Source organism: Lissotriton vulgaris, chromosome 1_1 (assembly GCF_964263255.1).
Source record: "Lissotriton vulgaris chromosome 1_1, aLisVul1.2, whole genome shotgun sequence".
Lineage (NCBI taxonomy): Eukaryota > Metazoa > Chordata > Amphibia > Caudata > Salamandridae > Lissotriton > Lissotriton vulgaris.
In genome coordinates, this window is record NC_141685.1 from 140,762,263 (window position 1) to 140,778,684 (window position 16,422).

A 16,422-nucleotide genomic window follows, 5' to 3' on the forward strand; every position below is an offset into this window, starting at 1 on the left:
TCAGACCTAAATCAGGCCCTAAATCTCAGAAATATAAAATATATTAAACCTCCATCACCAATAATCCATTTGGTAAAAGTGGTTGCTTTTGGGGTCAGCAGACTACCGTTTCTATGATTCTGAATCGTTAAAATGGCTTACTATATTTCAAAAAGTGTTTTAGCATTTACAAACCATGTGGAATAGTAAATCGAGCATAACCTGTGCACCTATCTATTTAATGTTAATATTGCTTCAGATCAAATGAAAACCATCTCACATAACTCTGACACAATACTTTAAAGACAGGATTTCTGACATCGAGCTTTAATGTTTTGTTAAATATAAATGTTGTCTCTCTATACAGAAAAGTAGCTAAATCTGTCTCTGGAGCTTAGGCATAAAATAGGATGTAATCATATTTTTAGATACATTATCTGAGTATCAGGAACAATACATTTCTTTGTTTTCTCGAAACCATTATAATAAACATATTCAATCCTTTTAGATTTTATCTGTCAGTTCTGGTTTATATTGCAGACAATAATCTTTTTCTTTTTTTTAAAACCTTTATTGTGCAGTATCAGCAGACAGTTACGGGCCTACAACCACCTGGCCGGCCTCGGCTACGATATGTAGCACATTAGCAAATGTACGGTAACTCAGTAGCACACCGATAAAAATAGCAAGCATGTCAAGTTACACTGTAACCAGAGCGGCCACTGAGAGACAGGAGAAATTAAGGTTCATTTTTAGGTTTCGCACTGCGAAACGATCGCGTAGCGATCGTCGCTGCGAAACTTATTGCGATCGTTTCTGCTTTCAAGGAGTCAAGGGAGACAGGAGACAAGTGATGTGCATGCGCGCGTAAACAGATCAGGTCACGCGCTTCCTGTCTCCCATTGCTCCTTGGAAGCAGAAACACACGAACGCACACACACACATACAGACCCCCCCCCCCCCTCCCCCCCGCCGCGCATACACACACTGACACACACACACACACATACAGAACGCCCCCCCCCCCCCCGCCGCGCATACACACATGCACGCACATAGAGCCTACCTGGTCTCGGCGTGTCTTCTCAGCACAGCTAGCGCAGGGACGGCCAACGTGCAAGCGCACGTCGACGGCGTCTCCTGCGCTACAACCGTGGTTTGCGCCTAACCTTGATTTATGCCCTGTGGCCGTCGTTGGCGGGTAACCCCTGGCACTGCATAACCACCATGGACCCTCGGCCTGCGTCATGCGCCCCTCCTGCTGAGTGAGGTAAACTCATCTGGCAGGCTCTGTGTTGTTTCCGATGGTCTGTTCACTACTCCGCCCTCGCCTGTTGTTGGTTTCGTTTCTCTTGCTGCGGACTGTAGGTGGGGTTGGGGGCCGTGAGGAGAGACTGCACCTCTTGAAGCCTGAGAGGAAACCGCTTAAAGGCGCCTGACCGTGAACGGAGACTATACCATTAAGGTAAGGGCCCTTGCACCAGTCGCCCTGGAGTATCTTGCAGCTGGGGACACAAGCAAGGAGGGCAGTGCCAGGCCGGTCCTGGGGTGGGTAACTGGCACAGTGGTCTCCAGGACAGACTGCAGCGTCTTTATTTTACTGAGCGCGGAGTCTAACAACACCTGTGATTACGTCTATCTAAGAGCTGCTTCCTTCACTGGAGGATGAGCAGTTTCATTTGTGTTTCAGAAAGGGGCGCCTATGCTTTTAAAATCGATCCATTTGTAAACTTCGTTAAGATTTTAATTTTCACAAGATTCCCACGAACTTCTTTTAAGAGTGCTAATTGTGAGTTTTCAGGAATGGCGGGGCGCAGGAGCTCAGTATTTTAATATCTCTTCTCGAAGGTCCGATGGGTGAGCCTAGAGATGTCGGTAGGTGCTGTGGAAATGCTGAGTGTGCATATCCGGGCGCATGGATGTGGCATGTTGACTCAGCCCTTCACTCTCCCGAGGTGCATAAAATCGGCGCCATCGTACGTTGCTCACCGTAGTTTTGTAACGCCTCTCAAAGTGTGCGCCTTCGCTCTGGTAATCGGATTTTGTGCTAAGCAAAGCAATCGCAAGTATAATTTATATTTTTATTTTCTCGTGAGTAAACGTGACAGCAATTAGTTAATTAATGGGTAAACTATTTCTCGTGTGGTATAATCTAGTCAGACTGTCAGAACATTAGTTTGCCCTTCTCTCTGGACTGCCTGGGGTTATTCTTTTGGAAGATGATGATCGCGCTGAAGGAATTTGAAAAGTTTACCGTTATGCTTACAGTTACTTTTACATCAACACTAATTATCGCCGGTATCATGTTTCCTGAGTATCAACAGTCGGTTTTCATTATCCAAGTGCCATTCTTTTCATAACCATTGAGCAGTGAATAGAGGAGAGCGCCTCGTGGAGATCCATTACTGTCTGCAGCAGGCAGTCCACCCGCTGAGCTATTTTACAAAAACCAAAGATAATCATATCTGATATTCAGTATAAGAATAAGGTGATCGCCACTGTTTGTGTGACCCGTTGTTTCGGTGGGTCTCCGGTTTCTAATCGAGAAATCCCACACCTTAAAAGTAAGGACTAGTGGTGCGTGACAGTAAGTGCAACTGGATGAGAATGTGCGAGTGAGTCAATGGGAATAAACAAGACTGAGGAACAATGAGAGTGAATGAGTAAAAGGGAAAGTATGCGAATGAATGAGAGAGTGAGACTGAGAAAGTGAGTGAGAATTTGTATGAATGTGAATAAGTGTTGGGGGATTGAGTGGAGAGGGGAGTGTAATTGAGTGGTAAATGGAGAAGTGGGAGTCCGAGTGAGCATGAGTCCGCATGAGTGTGTGGCCCTAGCATACTAGGGATTACACTTGGTATTTGTGCTACCATGGCACAATGCTGGCACTAGCGTATACATGGAATTCTTGGATTAAGGGGCCCTTCTCAATTTACTGACACACTAGAGGTAATTTTTAGCATAAGTGACACCCATTGCAAACAGCTGGTTTTGGCATATTTTTAGTAATTTTTTGTATTAGGGTACCTGTGATAAAATATTGCCTCTGGCATACTGTAGGTAGGGGTGGGAGGGGCAGGCACCAGTGACAAAATGCTGACCCTCACATCCTAGAGAAAAAATTACTTTTAGGTCACCCATGGTAGATGGAAAGTATCACGGGTTTAAGGTGCAAAGCTAATGCTGGCACCGGCCTAATGGAGATTGTTATTGACTTTTTTTAAATTTTCAATTGGGGCACCTATTGCTCATTTTTGCAATAAAAATGGGGGTCAACTCCTGGAGAGTGCCAGGCATCCTTGCCAGACTGTGAAACCGAAAGCAACCAACAAACCTGCTGTAGCCAGCCCCGCTTTTTTGCCTCTCCATCCTTCATACTCTGTCTCCTTCGCACCTCCCTCCTCCCTTTCTGTTCTCGAACTCTCTCCCCATTCCCTCTCTGTTTCTTGAAGCTCCGTGTGCATGCTGCTACTAATTTCAGTAAACTGCGGAAAGAGCTGCTAGAGGTACCAGAAGCAGCCCCGGGCTTTCAAACCTGGCCTGAGGCCTCCAGAGCTCCAGTCCACCTCACTGGATAAATGGCCAGGCCGGGTGTGGGACGCATTTAAAAATGGGACCGACGGAGCACGTAGGTTTTCCGACAGGGCAGAGGGACTGTGAGAGAGTTAGCCTTATATGTCATGCTAATATATCCCGATACGTCGGTGGCTCAGAATCCTGGTGTGAATGGGTGAGCGCCATGTCCGGCTCAGGAAAGATCTTTACTAGCCCCTGAAGAATCTAAGGCTCTTGAGAAATGGTCACTTTTTTGACAGTACACAGGTCAGTGTTTTTTAAATGCCAGTGGGCTGGATCCGTGTCAGACGCACATCAGAACGAAGAGGTATGCGAATAGACAGCTACCTTTGAAAGACCAGTAGGCCTTCCTCTGTGTCGCTTGCACGCTTTCTTAAAAGACCTCTGCCGAGGGTGGGCACATACAGGGTTCACACACCACAGCTCATATGAAATTGTGCACAGATGCAATGAAGGAGCAACTCTATTTCCAACATTTTTTATGCTTGTGTAAGACGAAGAAGGAAAACGATCTTCACACCATGGCGAAACACAGAACAATAACTTTTTCACTATTTTTGTTAGCATATGTACAAAAACAGCAAGGGGAAATAAACGTGATTCGTTTTCAGCATGGACATGATTAGGCTCGAAAAAAACTATTTATCTGCCACCTGGTGGGACCTTTAGTGGTATAACATGTGACCTTATTCAATTTGTGAGTCAGTGAGGTTTTTTGTAGGGGGTAAAAGAGTTATTTGGTTAATCTGAAAGGGTCATGGACTGCACAGGGGGGCCTGGCACCCTTAAGTCAGTTTATGTACATACCATGTGTGTGAAGTGCTTGTTAATTTTCACTATGGGAGAATCTCCTAACACGAGACACACAATCCGGGCCTCCTCCCATGGTGCTTTAATTAAACAGCCTATATTTTGTTGTTGCATACATCAAAGCAGCATCCGTTTACATCTTAAAATAAGAACAAAGGAAGCCCGGCTGCAAAGAAATAGGCGACAAGTCTGGTAACATCTCTGTGTGCAGTGATAGGAGTGACAGGGTGTTTCTATTTAACATCGTAAACTTTGCTACTACCGTATAGCACAATTTCCACCTCCTCCCGCCCTGCTTTAATTAAACAGCATATATTTTGGTGTGTATCATGCACGTAAACATTTTTTTGTTGTATTAAGTTACAAAATATATAAAATTATTTAAGCAGCTAACAAATACACTGCCCTTTAAAAACTAGAGCATTCCGCAAGAGCTCCTCCTTTAGCAGCGTTTTATGTTCACCTTCACCTACTGACATAATAACAAACCTTATATTTATTTGTTGGTTTTAAAAACAAATACATAAAAGACATTGCCATTTACAATACCAATAACTTTAAACTTTGCAAATGCGAAACCTATTGCATTGCAAATGCTTGTTAAATTTATGGAATATGAAGGATCAAATGCCGCACAGTCTAGCAATGAGTACCGAGTGGGCAATGCGTACAACAGAGCAGTTAAGCAGCAAACATTTTAGGATACCGGTGCTAAGGACTATCAAATGGACAAACGTAAACCAGTCATCGCCCATCCCACGTATGTAAGCCAACCCTAGTACCTCCCACAGGACCGCGAGAAGCGGAGAACAACGGGAGGCACCCCATTAACCCAGCATATCGATCCAAAGGAAATGAGAGAAAAGAAGAAAAGAAAACACAGGAGAAAAGAAGAAGAAGAAAAAAGGCCCATAGTAACTAAGGGAAAAACAAAACAAGAACCCCAGCCCCCAACCCCCCACCCTGCACCCCTGCAGAGGCTACGGCCTACCCCCCCTGGCAGCGTGCCTGTCGCCCTCAAAACGAATACCCGAAATTTAGAGAGAAAGACGTAGTCAGGAAAAGGCCATAGAGTAAAGAGTATACAAACCCAGGAGCCCCACCCTGCACGTCGAAGAGGCTATGGCCCACCCCCCAACTAACGTGCCTGTCGCCCCAGAAATACCCCAATGAAAGGGAAGAAACGGGGAAAAAGTCACTAAAACCAGACCCCTGCCCTCCCCCCGCTCGCACCAAGTAGCTCAGGCTCAATCACAAATAGACCAACAAATCGGCAAGCAGTGGTGGCGTCGTAGTACAGATCAGTAAAGCGTCCTCATCACAATAGTTGACCGGGCATCCGTCCTTCGATATATGGAAGAAGAATTCACCCCTGACCCATTTTGACCCTTCCATCAATACGTGGCCACTGAAAGTTAGCAATGCAGTACATCCTCAGACGATCAGAGTAACCAGGCAAGCAAGGCAGAGCCAACTCCGTGGGAGACACCAGCATCAAGGGGCTGGAAAGACAGCCCTTCCAGACATGTAGACGCAACAGCAAGGTTTCAAGCCAACCTCCCAAATCGCGACACAATAAGGGCAACGCAGGCTGGATGGGCAAAGAAACAGTTCCATGGAGGCAATCCGCCTGCTTTGCAGTTTCAGGCCCCAATGCCACACTCACGCAGTCGGTCGACTTGGACCCGTCTTCAACACTAGTCAGAGCCCCCCACGGAACCACCTGTAGATACATAGCAGTTTCACACGGTGCCAATGGAGAGCCGCTTGCGGCACCACTCTCCCTTGGATCGTCGAAGCTCTCATCCATCGGTGGGGTAATAATGGCGTCCAGTCTCCGTCCAAGTTCTCTGGCTCCTCCCACCCAAGCAAGATGGAGGGAGCCCAGAGCAACAATGAGGTCCCGAACCGTGGGTTCCATCATGCATGGCCGGCACAAACTCTCTCGCACTCAATGTAGCTTCTTTCCCAACCAGCGCCAGAAGCCCACACAGTTCCACCTGGCCAAAGAGCTAGTAGGAGATCCACCCAGCAGGGGCCATCACCACACTAAGCTGCTACGAGCAATCCACCATTTCCACCATGGCCGTATGCAGGTCACTCAGTCTATGGACGTCTTATAGGAAGGACGGGCAGTAGTCGCGCTGTGCTGCACGAGGTCATATTATCAGGGACAGACCCGCCAACCGCATGCAAGATTGCCGACCTCCATGTCGCTGAGGTCCGAGAAAGATACACAGGTCCGCCCCAAGTCCACAAGTGCTTGTAGCGTTGCACCCGATCCAAAATGGCGACCCCGCCCGTCCAGTCGACCCACACAATCAGCCTCAAGAACAAAGGAACAGTCTTACTAGCTGGAGGTGTGGAATCTCCAGTGTGTGCTTCCGTATCTGGGGCAGCGCTCGATAACCACGTCTGTCTGAGCAGTTCCAGTGCCGCCTCCCGCAGTTCCGAGCTATGGGCGTCTTGGCCTGCAAAGCCGCGTCCTCGAGTGACATCAGTGGCCGGCGTCAATCTCCGGCCACTCAGCCAGCAGTCAGACTCCGTCACGGCCCAGGCGGAAAGGATCAAAGGGAGGGTTGCCGGTCACGTCCGAACTCCAGAGTTGCCGCCCGCTAAACCACCAGTTCTTCCGACGCCGCGTCAGGTCAGCCCCGAGCTTGTGCAAGCAGGGGAAGGCAGGATATTGGCAGGATTCGTGCCGTGGCGAGCGGAGCTCACGGACTAAGCGGCCATCTCGCTTCGCGCTCGGCCACACCCCGTAGACAATAATCTTGATTTAGACCAATGATCAATTCCACCCATGCCTTGTAAAAACTATTAATCATTGATCTCAATTACTATTATCAAAAATAAAACTGTAATAGAACAGATTTGATAGATGGGCCTTCAAGTATTATGCTCAGTCAGTTTATGGAACGAAATATGGAGTTACAGTCTGAATACCTTAGATCCACAAGCATGGCCTGACCACTGTATTTTACATCAATAGATTATTTATCAGCACATATTCTTTGATTTCAATTAACTCATCTTCTAATTCACTCTTGTGCTGGGTCTGTTGGAAATATTTTCAATAGGACATTTACATTCCGTTAAGATTAGAAATTCTGGTTTCAAGTCTGGTCAAACCTTAATAAATGCTACACTTAAACATAGCCTTCTGTGTCCTTATGTTTTATTGTGCCGTATGTTTCAGAAATGGCTTGTTTTCACTTTCGGAGGTAACATTTTAAACATATGTTTGTTGTTGCCATCTGAAACATTATCACTGTTTGGGAAAATAACAATAAGTGTTCCTTTGATGCTTGTTGAAAAGGGACGTGTCTAATTACAAAGTGAATTGAATTAAAGTTTATAACTTAATTGCTGGTTTAGAAAAAGATATGATGTTGAACCCTATGAGGCGGTTCCTCTCCAGAAAGTTTCATGACAGTAATAAAAAGTCAAATAACACTGATGAAGTCAAAAAGCCTCCTTGAATATTCTAATTGAATTTTAATTACAACATAAAATGTTTATTGTTTACAACATTTCTTAGTATTTTAATTTTTGTACTTTATCGCATAAGATAAATTATTAGTATTTTTTTTGTATATGTAGGAAGCATTACATGAATGAAATCCCTGTACCCCACCGCCTTTCTTTTCTTTCCTTTCTTCTCCTCATGAACATTTCCATTGTTGAACTTTTCAGGTTGCCTGATATTAAGTATTTTGTTCTTCATAACTATGCTGTGTTACAGAATGCTACGTTACAATATGTTGAATTTTATGTACCACTTTTGTCTATAATATGTATGGCAGCTCATGTTTAGTTATGCTTAATTAATTAACTAATGTTTATTGGGTTTTATTATTCAATAAAAAATTTCAAACGTACATAATGAAAAGAGATATGTATTTACAACTGCAGAATTTTTTTATTGTATGGGTGTTCTCAAACATGCTCCAAGGGGCCAAAAATATGGTTTGCGGGGTGACGGAGGGCCACATTGGCTTCAGCAGGGAGAATTAGGAAGGGGATTTAAGGTATACATAACGTTGGAAGTAGAGGGAACAAAGCATGTACATTGTGTGGTATATGACCAATGGAGGTTTTGAGGGCATACCATAATGCTGTCTAAAGTAATCCCCTACTGTTTAGAAGAAACATGGATTTGACAGTGCTCTGTTGGGCTGTATCTCAGTTGCTATCCCTATACTGTATCCTGAAGTAAGTCTTCTCTGCCTGCTAGTGCTATGTTTGGTGAATTAAGGAATGAACGACACAAGGAACTGATGGACTACATCCACCTTCTTGAATAGAACGTTGTTCATTTTGAGAGTGCATGGGTGAACCCTCAAACACTGAGGATCTAGGCCTAATTTAGCTGTTTTAGAAGCATTTCCTGAAGGTTGTAAATTCTGATAATCTATTGGTGAACCCTCAAAAGCTGAAATTCTTATAGATACATCCAACTGCTGATTTCTCACCTTTAGAATATTTCTCACCATCAGATTTCATCTTGAAAATCTTCAGCAGCACCTCTGCCTCCCTGTAGGTGGCACTGTGCAGCTCTGCACCAATGTTGTTCTACTCCCGAGGTGTCATAATAGTAAGGAGTAGGTGAATGGCCCCCTAACTGTGTCCAGGAATTTGTTTATTAAAACATTTGAATATATTACTCTTAAATATAAACCAGACTGAGGGTCTGATAAAGATTGTGGCAGGCAGGGTTACTCTCTCACAAACGTGAAGGATATCCCTTTCGCCAAATTACAATTCTATAGAATATATTGGCAATGTAATTTGGCAGACTGGATATCCGTCAAGTTTTTCACAGAGTGATCCTGTCTGTCTAGATCCTATTCAGGCCCTGAGTGAGTAGGAGAGGTAATAAGATGTGAGAAGATAATGAGGTATGCATGTGAGTAACCGTTCAATACACAGACTTTCTATCCTTAAGAGTCTTTCATAGATCCATTGAATACACAGCCAATGGAAATACACTACATACCCTGCATTACTTATCCTTTAAATTACATATGTGCTTTATAACAATCACTACAAAAACATGTTTTGTAAACACTGGAAAAACATAGGTTTTGTCTTGTATGGGGGACAGGCAGCTAAGAAACACTGATAAGCACTGAATTCAAAAGGTTTGTAAAACACCACTGGAATCCACCATAAATAAACACTGTTGGCAGGACAACCTAATCACATGAATGACCTGATGGATTTTGTGATTGTTGGGCAAGATGAGTTTCATGGTTCCCAGATTGATGATCTGTGAAATTGAGTAAGAACCCACATAATGGGGGAAAGATGGAGGATAAGGACCAAGAGGTAGAGATCGTAAATCTAGAAAGGGGATCTGTATCTCTTGTTGGTGCCATCTGCCCAAACCTCGGACAAAAGACTTTGACAAGATTTTGAAATTCCTCCGACTTTCGACCTAGTCCTGTAACCTTGAGTGCCATGAGGAGGCGTTACTCCTCCAGGGCTAGAGGGTGATTCCCCAGCAGGTCCCTCAGAATGTGTTGTCTCTCTGGCAGATGGATTAGAAATTCCCAAGAAAGTTCCATCATCACTGAAAACCAGACTTGCGATCTCCAAATTACCACCAGGTTGGCCTTCTGCTGCTGGCTTTGCATGGCCACTCGCATCAACATCACAAAAGGGGGGTAAACATATCTTCTTTCGCACTGTAGCCCTGCTGGAAGGCCTCCGTCGCCTCTGCTTGCGGATCGGGCCTCCAACAGAAGAACCTAACCAGCTGAGATGAAAGGAAAAGAGACCCACCAAGAAAAGCCGCCATATTCTCTGAAGCATCTGGCACACCTCCGGATGAAGTTGCCATGTACTGAGATCCTGAAGCTGACTGGAATTCCAGTCGGCAACTTCGTTGGATTTTCCAGGAAGCCATTCCACAGTCAGCAAGATGTTTCGTTTCAGGCAGTATAGCCACGATCCTTTTGCCAGCTCCTCTTGCATCTTGGATCATGGGCACCCCAATCAGTTGATGTGCCTCACTGCAGAGATGCTGTCCATCTTCAGCAGCACCGAGCAACTCAGTTTGTCCGGCATCTAACATTGGACCTCAAAGGAGTGGCCCCCTACCCGGTTTTGCTGGCATCAGATTCAATCACGATGTCCAGACAGGAACTGAAGATGGTTCTCCCATTCCAATCCTCCATCTGAGTCAACCACCTCTGCATTTCCTATTACTATTTCCATTTCCTACTCCGATAGCCGAATCATTGCCAAATAAGTTGAGCCTTCCCGAAGGTGATGAGTCTTCAGTCATTTTAAAGCCCTGTTGTGAAGCGGGCCTGGGAAGATCACCTGACTGGAGGATGCTAACAGTCCCACCAGATGGTCCAGAGGGACGTGTGCGGCCAGGCTATGGTCTGGATGAGTTTGGGGGTTATACACCTGGTGTGAAATTTTTTGCTGTACCAATCAGAACCTGGCGTGAATTGCAATTTTGCGGAGGCTGTGTAGTGCACCCTGCCAGTCGTCATCCTCCAGGGCCCCTATGTCACCCTCCCATCTTTCCCACAGGGACTAGGGCATCAGGCATGTTGTTACTAAGTTTACGATAAATTGTGGAAGTGGGTTTTACCACTATGGGATCTAGGAAATGCTGGTCTTCCATAGGGGATCGACAAACATCTTGAGGTAAAGTATGTTAATAGATGGCTGCACTTTATCCAAATTTGCTGAGTTCCTTTATAAAAGAGTCCCTGAACAACACCCTTTGCGTAGTGAGCCTGCTTCTGAGACCCCAAGCTTTGGATCCATTTTAATTAAGAGAACGCCGTCTCACCCCCGAGTGCACACACTTTGGTTGCCCAACAGGATTACAGCTCTTTGGGCCCATCCAGACAGAGACTTTGGAGATATAAGGTCCCCTGACTGATTGGCTTCTTAAGCCATATCTAAGATGTTTGTAATCGTTCCCATAAGATCCAATAACTTGTCTTGACATGACCACCACAAGCAAGCTATGCTTTTCTTTGGGTCCCTAGGATATATTTTGTCAAGCAGTAACATGTGCTCGTCTAGCTCAGGAGTGAGGACCACCTTGCCCTCCAGGAACGGACAGGGACTCTTCGCCCACAGGAATTCCCTGGTAATCGTTGTCCCCTAAGGAGCTGGGGGAGAAGGGAGGCAGAACAAAGGGGGCAGGTGCTGGCATCTGTGGCTGAGCCTTTCTGAGGCACTCAAAAGCGTCTTTATCGACCCCCCTGGTCTGCAGGGCGCTTGTTGTGGTGTCTCTCTGCCAGATTTCAATCTGGCAGAGAGACACCACAATTGTGGCTCAATGATTAGAGCGGCAGACCCTGATGCAGAGGTCTAGCCCGGGACCAGGGTTCAATTCCCTGCCTCGGCGGGTCTTGGGCTCAAAATTCCACGGACCTGATAATTCTCGCCTCGGTGCCTATTCCAATCATAGAGTCCCACTCTGCAACTCTGGGCAATAGCTTGCTTAATCTCCACAACGGCCCCCACAACGCTAAGGATGCCTGGCCTCCACCTTGGGGGTGCCCAGGAGTGGACGCCTCACAGGGAAAGCCAGGATGGGTTCCACAGAGGTATTCGTACAAGCGCCTTGAGACCCTTGCGGGTGAGTAGTGCGCTATACAAGTATCCATTTACATTTTTTACATTTTACATTTCCAATCCTTCTTTCTAGGGGTGCCAAGGATACATCGTGCTGTATCGAAGCGTCTACTGCCTCACAGAATTCATCGTCCAAAGGCTGGAAGTAAACAGATTACTCCTCCATATAATCAGCTTCTGCTGTGTGAAATATCTGAACTCTGTGGAGATTGGCAGCCTAGCAAGTAAAGGGAGTCAGGCTTTCAAGACAATTGGCTCACACCCTAACTGTATTCCAAGGGTAGACAGCCTGTGCTGGTCCCAGCCGTGCTGGTCCCAGCCGTGCTGGAGGGCTTGATAGGGGAGTGGAAGGCCTTAACTGGTCTGTTAGCCAGAACGCCAAACGCAGCTTGAGAAGGGCTTATGTGCCCAGAGTGGACACACACTGCCTGCAAAGAGGGATCTTTACCCCACTAAAGAAGCAAGCCCCAACCCACAGTGACCAGCCTCTGCCAACGTCTGCAGGCACACCTGCATAGCAATTTTACTTAGGGGCTTCATTTTACATACCTGACCGCGTGGGCGTGTCAGTCACTGCACTGTGTATTACCGACCCCAGATAGGGCGTAGAGGCTTCCAGGCTGAATAAGGGGGACAGAAACAGCATGCGACGCTCGGAGAGCCTGAGAAGCGCCTCACTCCCCTACTAGCGCCCTCTAGTGTCTAGTGCAGAGCACCGCACACATGCGGCACCGTCAAATTTTGAAAGACGCGTGAGGAGCAGTGAGACGCGCCTCGGTCCCCTACGAGCACCCTCTTGTGGCCGGTGCACAGCACCGCACACATGCAGCCCAGTCAAAGTTTGAAAGCCGCGTGAGGAGTGCTGAGATGCTCCTCGGTCAACTAAGAGTGCCCTCTAGTAGCCGGTGTGCAGCACCGCACACATGCGGCCCCCTCAAAGTTTGAAAGGAGCGCTGAAACAAGCCTCGGTCTCCTAAGATCGCCCTTTAGTGGCATGTGCACAGCACCACACACATGCAGCCCTGTCAAAGTTTGAAAGATGCGTGAGGAGCGGTGAGACACGCTCCACGGCTGCCTATGAAAAGAAAGGCATCGTTAGAGCGCGCAACAGCAAAAACGTCAAAATCACCTTGTAGACACCAGAAAAATCACCAGTTAAGCATTTAACAATGAATTTAAGTGAGGAAACAATGAAACAAACTTAACTGATAAACAGAGATGATGGAATATATTATATGAAGTGTTTAATGATTGGGTACAATGTTTTCTCATTCCCTAATGGTTTTCTTGTGAAGGTAGTTGTTTGCTAAAGGCTGCTGAATGAATTAAAGTGGAGAAAGATGAACAGAATCCAAGCCTCTGTTCCTGACATCCTCATGACAGAAAAGATGAAACACACATGAATGAATGAAATGCTTATCGAGGCTGAGCACTCTTAAGTAAGGAATCAAATAAAGGTAAAAAGAAAGGAATAGACAGAAACAGAAAAAGCAATAAGAAAAGAGCAAAAAGTAAAATAAAGATAACCAAATAAGAGAAATAGATAGACGAACGATAGTAAAATGGCTGCGGTATATTATATTCAATGGCACTTGTAATACAGTAGCCAGGATATCCATCACATTTGTGACGGAGTATCCCAACCACCGAACTCTAAATCAGGCTCTTAATACTTTGCAATGATGCTGCTGTTAACTATGCAACATTACTCATGACAAGGAGACATCTGGTCGTGCGTAACACACTTTTTATAATTACAAGGGCGTGAACACACTGAATGAACAACACGTGTAGATTAAAACGCAGGGTGTAAGTAACCTAAACAAACACCCAGAGACTAAACCTGTACTCAACACACAAGCCTCAGTAACAGGTAGATCATACAAAGAATGATGGACAAAATGAAGCAGACCAACAGATATATGCATAACACAGAAAAGATAGGTCTTGATTTAGTGTTTGGTGAACTGAGTACTCCTTCGCAAACGTAGTGGAGTACCCTGTCCGACAAACTGATGTTCTGCCTGACCTAATGCAAGGCAGCTGGTTTGTTTTGTTTTGAATCCAGCCTGACTGTGGTGCCGTAAGTGTAAATACAAAAACAATTGATGTACAGAATGCCGACCAATGTCATACATTCACCCCCGTACAGAGACCTGGACCTAAATCCATCGTTTTTTTGCTCACCATGCCATTCCAGTTTAAAACCAGCCATATGCAAATCAGTCTTCACCCTGTGCCCAATGAGAACAGTCCAGCCCGAACTGCTAAGCCAGGTCCTCTCTGGACTGGAAACAAGCATCCAAGGACCGGTTTTGGGGTTTCATTCCTCTTTAGTCAGGATAGCTTGACTCTGGTGGTGTGGCTAGCACGGGACCCATGTCTGGGCATACCCGTCCCACCCGCGGTGACAAATGCAAAAAACAACAATTGATGGACAGAATGCAGACCAATGTCATACATTCACCCCAGTACAGAGATCTGGGCCTAAATCCATTGTTTCTTTGCTCACCATGCCATTCCAGGTTGAACCCAGCCATACGCAAATCAGTCTTGACCCTGTGCCCAATGTTAATACATCAGACTGCTGATCTTCTTTAGATTTTTCTCTCATTGGGTACTGCCAGGGAAAACCCGTTAGTACTGAACAGAAAAAATGGACCCCTCTCCTTGGAAGAAAATGAATCCAGAAGAAAACTCCAAGGGTGTGAGGGTGATTAGTTATTTGTTTATAAAAACAATCTCCTACTTTGGGAGCTTGTTTTTGAAAAACACAAAAGTTGGTTAATTGCCGCCTTAAACATGGCAGCCACTAACCAATCTTCTCGTGCCTGGAGACGAGGCACAAGGGCTGTGGCTCCGCTGAAGGTACAGAGCACCACAGAGCCCGCGGAAATCTTTAAAGAAGGCGGGCGGCCTAGATCAGACCCAGAGTCTTGATAATTGATAAGTAGAAGTGTGGAGAAAAGAGAAAAAGGTAATTAGAATGCTGCCTGTATGTGATTTGTTGTATATGACAAGACGCTGCTGTGTCTCCTACCTTAATGCTGACTATTTTAAAAAAAATTGCTATGTGTGCTGCATTTTTTTATTTCTCCAAAGTCAGCTGAACAAGTTACTGGTTATGTTAAATCATGTCATACAGGACAAAGAATTGAGGTGAAAACAACCATCCTGTTGTCTAGAAAGATACAAGGACCAAACGCCGTAGCCTGTAATAAGAGTACCTTGCTAGGGTTGTGTTCAAACCAGGTCAGGGACCCACGGTGTAGGCAGGAGCTATTGGGTTGAGATAATTTTCCTTTGATGTTCCGAGACCTGTCCTAGAATGGCTGTACAAACCGGTCCAACACTGGCGTAACGAAAAGTGAGGGGGCCTCCCTGCACGGTACTTAGAGGTGCCCCCTCCGGGCTCAATCAGGAGCTCTCCGACCACAGTGCAGCGCCAAGGGGGTCCCTTGGAGCTTGAGGCCCCCCCCTGCACTGCGGGGGCTGCATGGGCCTGTGTTACGCCCCTGGGGTCCAAGTAAAACCTTTTTGTACTTGACTCTCAAGTTAATTCTCAGCTTCGGAGTGTTGGCTGCTCGAACTCAGAGCTCAACAACAAACCAACAGCCTCAATAGAATGAATGTCGAGCACACTGCTTACCTTGCTAAGAAAATGAACTTTACTCACTCAGTTGCACCTAACACTAGATTAATCAGAAACAACTCAATGTCTATGGCCTGTTAAGTTGGCAGGTGCTGCTCTTACTCATGTCTATCCCTCTCCTCCTATTATCAGGTTCCTTCTCCCGGATCTGATCCCCTCTTCTCTAGTGGCTTTTAGGAGTAACATGAATACAGTACTGGTGTGGTTCATTCACCCCAATGCATATGTGCTCTAAGTCCTAAGTGTTTATCCCCATCATAGGATGAGTCAGTCCTGTCAAGGTCCCTTTCCAGCTGCCCAGCACTCGAAGGACATGCCTTCACACTCGAGAGAGCAGTGGCCCACCAGCAGGCTTTTGTCGAGCTCTTTCGTCCTGTGTGCATAGCTGCATTCAGTAGGGCACCAACTCACCCTTTTAGTTGCAGTTGCCTGAAGATCAGCAGTCCCAAGGTATCACGGTCACACCAGGCCTGTCGATAAGACTGGCCCTCTGGACCCTCCCCCCACAGGCGTAACCTCAGGCAGGGTTTTTGACACTTGGGCAGTTCTAACAGGGCGAAGCATTGTGTGTTCCCCCAGTTAGCACCAGGCAACTGAAGGTCAATGCCATAAGAAAGATTGTTTTGAAAAAATTAAGAACATCCAGCCTTCTGATTTTGAAACCGTTTCCAAAATCTAGGTGTGGTGAGGAACCTTTAGCTGATAAAAGTACTGTTCCTGTAAGTGAATTTTCCAACTCTGTGTTTCATTAACCCAGAACAGAACCATATCCGAGCACACAACCTCAGAAATAA

At 45.9% G+C, this 16,422-nt stretch overlaps 1 protein-coding gene across 1 annotated transcript in view; it reads left to right on the top strand.

Annotated features, from left to right (window-relative positions):
- LOC147737808 (uncharacterized) overlaps positions 1-16,422 on the top strand; it is a 450,038-nt gene that overhangs the window by 203,401 nt on the left and 230,215 nt on the right. The gene's annotated exons all lie outside the window — the stretch shown is intronic.